Source organism: Triticum aestivum, chromosome 5D, assembly GCF_018294505.1.
Source record: "Triticum aestivum cultivar Chinese Spring chromosome 5D, IWGSC CS RefSeq v2.1, whole genome shotgun sequence".
Taxonomy (NCBI): Eukaryota; Viridiplantae; Streptophyta; class Magnoliopsida; order Poales; family Poaceae; genus Triticum; species Triticum aestivum.
Genome location: NC_057808.1, coordinates 500,997,410 through 501,004,365, shown reverse-complemented (window position 1 = coordinate 501,004,365; position 6,956 = coordinate 500,997,410).

Below are 6,956 nucleotides of genomic sequence, written 5' to 3'. Positions count from 1 at the left end.
TCACTCTCGCGTGCTCTCACGATCGCATGGGAAAATTTTGGTAACGTTTGGCACAAGTTTTGGTGCTCGCACCTTCCATACCGGAGCATCCAACAAGAAGGATCATAGTTTCCAAAAGGTGATGTGGCACTTCGGACTACAAATCATCAGTTACTAGCTACATCATTCCGGCCCATTTCAGGTCGTCTGCTATGTTTAAGTCATTCTTTGCACTTACCTTGCATTGCATCTTAGTGCATATAATTAATTAAAGTCAAAAACCCTACTACAACTACATGTGGGTGTTTTAGTTAGGCTATATATATATACTTAGGCTACTCATAGTGGAGAGTGTCATATACTAGTATCAGGCATATATATATGATACTAGTGTATGATACTACCTTTAATTAATTATAGCGCATAGTATAATACATAGAGTATAGTATCATAGATCATATTTATTGCCATGCATGACACAAATTAGCATCACATTTAACATGATACGGTATCTACCTATATGTTACTCTAACCCTCTCTATATATATTTAAATCTTTGCCACATCAGCATACTTGCTTTTTCCGAGTGCATGACATCGTCGGCTATGATACCACCACTATGGCCAGCCTTATATAGTGGGGAATATCATATACTATATATAGTATCATGCATATGATACTAGTGTATGACACCACATACGTATGTTCATAGTGCATATATAGTATCATAGAGTAGTATATATCATAGATGACCGCATTTATGGCCATGCATGGCACAAAGTAGTATAGCATTTATTATATATGTTACGGTATCTACCTATGTTACTGCTCCTTTGCCACATCATCATATTTTCTATTTCCCGAGTGCATGATACCGGCTATGATACCCCCACTATGGCCACCCTAAGGCTGGTCGTAATATGGGAGTATCAAGCGGTATCATGCATGCCAACTAGATTTTTTGGATGATGTGGCACACAGTTAAATGAGCAAAGAGAGGGTGCGGTATCATATCATGATACCGTATCATATCAAATGTTGTACTACTTTGTGTCATGCATGGCAATTAATAAGGCAACCTAAGATACTAACTTATGATACTATGCATGCGCGCATTACGGAGGTATTACCGATCATATACTAGTATCATACATATATACTCCCTCCTTTCTGGTTTATAGGATTATCTCAAAATTTTAGTTTTTTCATTTTATAAGGCTCAATTTGGTTGTTCCCCATCACATGTTCAGATTTCAAGGTGCATTAAATTATTTCATGCAAGTATTAAGAGAAAATTGACCAATGCATGTACTTTATGCATGCATGTATTGCAATTAATACATTGGTAAACATAATTTTTTGAGGAAAACAAAGCATTAATTGGGTGTTTTTGCAAAGTACAAAAAGTATTCCACCACTCACCATCTACCTTGGTTGGTGAGATTTTTGAATTGAGCCCTATAAACCGGAAAGGAGGGAGTATGATACTAGCTAGTCTATGATATACTAGCTACCTCACTAAGAGCATGGTTAATAATACAGCCAACGGTCGGCTATAAGAAGTTGCCATGTCATATACAGCCAACCTCTTAGCTGGCATGTACAATAATAAGTTTTAAATGCGTACTAGTTTATCAATAGTTGGCCCACCTTACATCCTCACAAAGTGTCTTGGGTCTCGTGTTGTAGCTGGCTCTACTAACCAAGAGCCCGCTTCTCTTCTCTCTCCTCTTCTCTTTCCTCCAACTAATAAGCACATATATATTATTCTATTCCTTATAGCCTGCTTATGTCACTCTATTGTACTTGCTCTAAAATGCATAGTATCATAGAGTAGTATCATATGTAGTACTTTATTTATTGTCATGCATGACACATAGTAGCATAGCATTTATTATGATACGGTTTCATGATATGATACTTAACCCTCTCTTTCTTCATTTAATTCTATGACAACTCATCAAAATTGCCTAGTTGGCATGCATGATACTAGGTATGATACCCCCTTACTATCAGCCTAGCAAAGAAGGTGTACAGATCATTTGTGCGTCGCTTTGTGAGTTTTCATCCGTTTGTTCGAGAAGCGGGGAGAAGTTTCAAACATTTCGGCCGCGAGGTGCGGCCACTGGCGTAGCCCTAGTTGGTATTTTAATTACAGGAAATTCAGATGGAGTTCGGACATGATCAAAATCGATGTGTGCCTGTGGCGTGCTCTCATGACCCCATGGAAAAAAATGGTAAAGTTTGGCACAAGTTTTGATGACCACTCCTTCCAAACCGGAGCATCTCACATGAAGGATCATGGTTTCGAAAAGGAGATGTGTCAATTCAAACTCCTGTGGCCGGTGACTTCATCGTTTGTCATCATAAAAATTTCCACGGTACGCAATCACCATGATACCACGGGTTTGATTTTCTGGCGCATTTCCAGGGCCGGTCCTGAGATTTTGGGGGCCCGGTGCGGAACTCAAACTCGGGGCCCCTCAATATAGACATCATGACAATAAAATTGCGGGTCTAACAAACGGCGGTTTCCTGAAAATGGCAACAACCTCGGTCGATTTTCCTAAGGAGAACACGAGGCATGAATGGGAGTGACGTGGCCGACCGCAATACCTGGGCGAGGCCCACGTTGTCGCGGGTAGCAGGGTCTCCGGGGTAGACACCAGGCCATAAAAGAGGGGTAGTAGAGTGATGGTCGGAACGGCGGCAGACCGAGAACGCAGGAGGTGGCTAGAGCAAGCCGGCACGGCAGCGTAAAACAAGCCGCGGGTGATTGTGGACAGAAGTACATCCAGGGACGGAGTTAGAAAATTGGCATGGAGGGGGCTAGACTATAAGCATGATGTTCACATTGCACCTAACCAATTGGCTTTATTATTTGTATGAATTAGCTCTTTTCCTATTCATGTCTTCCAAGTACAAATGGATAATTGGAAATTTCCTAATTAATTATTGATGTTTGTAATTTCTAAAATTCATCCCACTTCTGTAGTTTTATAGTCACAAATTAATCTAATGTCAAAAATAGAGCTAAGGCGCAATCAAATTAGATATAGAGTAAACTAACCTTTCTTCCTTAGACCATCACTGTCATGCTTATTCGTGTGGGTGACACCAGCCGGCCGGCCATGTGTGGTGCCCTTGCAGTTCTGGATTGCTGCCCTTCTCACTCTCTATGGATCCACTGATATCAGCTTGATCAGGCGCTCTGTTGAATCGATGTCCATTGGCAGGCAGTCGGCGAACGTGCGTTTGTGCGTGTGCTACAAGGACTTGGAGTCCAGATCGCCGGAGAACGGAGCTGCGGAATTCATCGGCGACTCGGCGTCGGTGCATCGCGACTCCACCTGCGACTCACGATTGCGGCCAGTCAGCTAGGGTTAACCTGAATCGGGATCCGAAAGAAGAATCGGGCCATCAGCGACTCACGAAGACGCCGTGTAATCGGTGTGATCAGCGCAAAATGCCAACGGCGGTCACGCTACATGTCTTCCTAGCCCATGGGCTACCTGCCTACGTAACAGGCTTTTGGGGTCCCTGGATTTGGGGGGCCCGGGGCGGCCGCCCCCCTGCCCCCCTCAGGGCTGGCCCTGGGCATTTCAGGTATCATTAGCTATATTTAAGACATTTTTTAGATTAACGTGCATTTTGTGCATAAAAATAAAATTACAACCGGAACTGCATGTGTTGTCGAAAGGGATGAGGATCGCCGTTCGATCTAGGAGCATCCAGCGGTGCAGATGTACAATCCGTGGGGTTTGGGTTCTGGCCAATCAGAAAGCACGACTCAGATCATGGGCGGGGTTTGGTTGGCCACGGCTTTCATCAATGAACCATGTGCTATTCGCAAACCAGATTGCATATTTTTGTTCACACATACTGTAGTGAGATCAATTGAGTGTGCTACCTCTATGATATAATAATAATAATAATAATAATAATAATAATAATCATCTATACCTAGTATTAAAGGGAGGTGATATTCTTGGTTTCATCCCGCTTCGTTTGGTCCCGCTTCAATTAATTTCACGTACGCTATTTGGTTTCCTTACTTGCCACCCATTTTGGCCCAACGGAGGAAGCCCATCTGGCAGCGCACTGTGGCCCAGGTCCGGTGAAAAATAAAATTGCCGATGGGAGGGTTTGATCTCCTAACCTGCCAACCGGCCACACACACTTTGTCCAAATGACCCAGCTAGAGATATGAGTGGATTTGTTTTCTCCCGTTGCAATGCACGGGCCTTTTTGCTAGTAATAATAATAATAACAAAAAACAATTCATATTCATTGCCTGAGCTGACAGCATATCAAGGTCAACATATTAACGGTTCTTACATCAACAAAAAACCGGGCATAACTCACAAATTCAGTACACACGACAGTTCTAAATTGAACGAATTAAGTTGTAGGGTAGGCATAAAGACTAGTCTTACGGCTTAATTCCCATGTACATGGGGGAACTGGGATCATTATGTTGACCCTGAATGAACTTGGGTTTTCTGATGATTTTACGCTTCTCTGTTACACCGGTGCATGATCCCTTGGCTGGCAACTCATCAAATCCATCGTACTCGTCATCATCGGCAACATCGTCGACACCTAATACCCTTCTCTTCCCATGCATCGCTACATGGGAGTTCTTATGCAAGGGGTCTTCCACAAAGAAAATCTGGGTAGCATTGTTGGCAAGAATGAATGGGTCTGCGTGATATGCCATTGTTATCCTGTTAACACTTGTCTTCCTGTACTCATCAATCCTTACATGACCAAGAGGGATCCATGCGCACCTGAATAATGCCACCTTAACTTTCACATAGTCAAGCTCCCAAATCTCTTTGATGGTTCCATAGTATACCCTTTTATCAGCTTCATTTACAGTCATGCATTCTATTCGAACAGAGCTGTTCTGATATGAGGTCTTCTGATCACGTTCCTTAATGTAGAACGTGTATCCATTTATGTCATATGCTTGGTACGTCAACACCATAGGTGATGGCTTTTGTGCCAACCACGTAGCAATGTCATCGATGGATCCTTGTGCCAAACGATTCTTCAGCCATTCGGCGTAGTTCTTAGTGTGCTCCTTCATCTGCACATCTGATGAAGGCACTATCAGTGTCAAAACTGGCAGATCTCGGGTAGGGGGTCCCAAACTGTGCGTCTGAGGATCAAAGGTAATAGGAGACTGTGACACGATGTTTTACCCAGGTTCGAGCCCTCTTGATGGAGGTAATACCCTACTTCCTGCTTGATTATCTTGGATGAATAAGGGGTTTACAAGAGTTGATCTACCTCGAGATCGTAATGGCTAAAACCTAGATGTCTAGCCTGTACGATTATGATTGCCTCTACGGACTAAACCCTCCGGTTTATATAGACACCTGAGGGACCTAGGGTTGTAGAGAGTCGGTTTATAGAGGAAGGAATCTTCATATCCGAACGCCAAGCTTGCTTTCCACGCAAAGGAGAGTCCCATCCGGACACAGGAGGAAGTCTTCTGTCTCGTATATTCATGGCCCATTATTCCGACCCATGTCACATAGCCCGGACGCCCGAGGACCCCTTAATCCAGGACTCCCTCGGTAGCCCCTGAACCAGGCTTCAATGACGACGTGTCCGGCGCACTGATTGTCTTCAGCATTGCAAGGCGGGTTCCTCCTCCGAATACTTCAAAATAGTCCTTGAACACAGAAAACGTGTCCGACTCTGCGAAACAGATACCACACACAACCACAACAGGGTATAATATTTAACAAGTCCCATCTACTGACAACTTTTGTGGCGAGACGTTACGTCCCTGCCTGGTTATTATTTTGAACCATCGTTTAGCCTCCCGCTCCATGTTACAAGACACGGTCTTTATTGGCACATCTTGTCAAAGCAGAGATCGTTCCCCCTTATCACGGGATTCTTATCAATATGGGCGTGGGTAATCCAACCGTGTCGTTTGCACGATCCCTTGGGAATAGGCGAGTTTTAAGGCCCGTGAGGAGGCGTTCAATATTCATTGCCTTTATAAAGGGATACAGGCCCGTCTTTCTCCCCCACGCCTACCTCTTCCTTTCCAGCCTCAAGCTCCAACGCCTAGGTCTCGATTTCTTTCATTGCTACGAAGCCTCCTAGTTATGTCCGGATCCAGCTCCCAAGGCAGGTGGGCAGCCTCCTCAGTCACCGAGGAAGATATCATGAAGCTTCGGGAGGCGAGGTACCTGACTTCGGAAATCACCCACAGGCTCCCTGCCAAGGGGCAGGTTGTCCCTACACCAAAATCCGGCGAGAGGGTTGTATTCATCTCTCACTTCCTCTGCGGGCTAGGGTCGCTCTCCACCCCTTCGTTCATGGCCTTATGTTCTATTACTGGCTAGATTTTCATGATCTAGCTTCGGACTCCATTCTTCACATCTCGGCGTTTATCGTCATGTGTGAAGCTTTTCTCCGCATCCCCCCACACTTCGGTCTATGGCTCAAGACCTTCAACGTGAAGCCGAAGGTAGTCGGTGGGGAGCAAGCGGAGTGCGGTGGTGCTATGGTGAGCAGGCTCGCCAATTCTATCTGGCCAAAAGGCACCTTCACGAAGACCTCCAACTTATGGCAGCGGGAGTGGTTCTACATCATCGAACCCCACGGTACCAAATGGGCGGCCATGCCTGCGTTCCGATCTGGCCCTCCATTGCAGCTCGCATCATGGATTAATAAGGGGCTAGACTGGAGATCAACTAATGAAGTGCAGATGCTGCAAAGTCGTATCCAGAGCATCCTCGAAAAGGACACCGGCCTTATTAACGTGATCCAGGTGATGCTAGTCCGCCGGATCCTCCCGTGCTAGCGACGGCCTCTCCGTATGTGGGAGTTCAATCCGGAAGGACCGCGGACCCTTCAGCAATTCTTCGGCACAACACACACAGGGATGTGGAAACTACTCTTCAAGACTCAAAAGCAGTGGCCGGACACATCCGAGGACATCGGCCTCGACT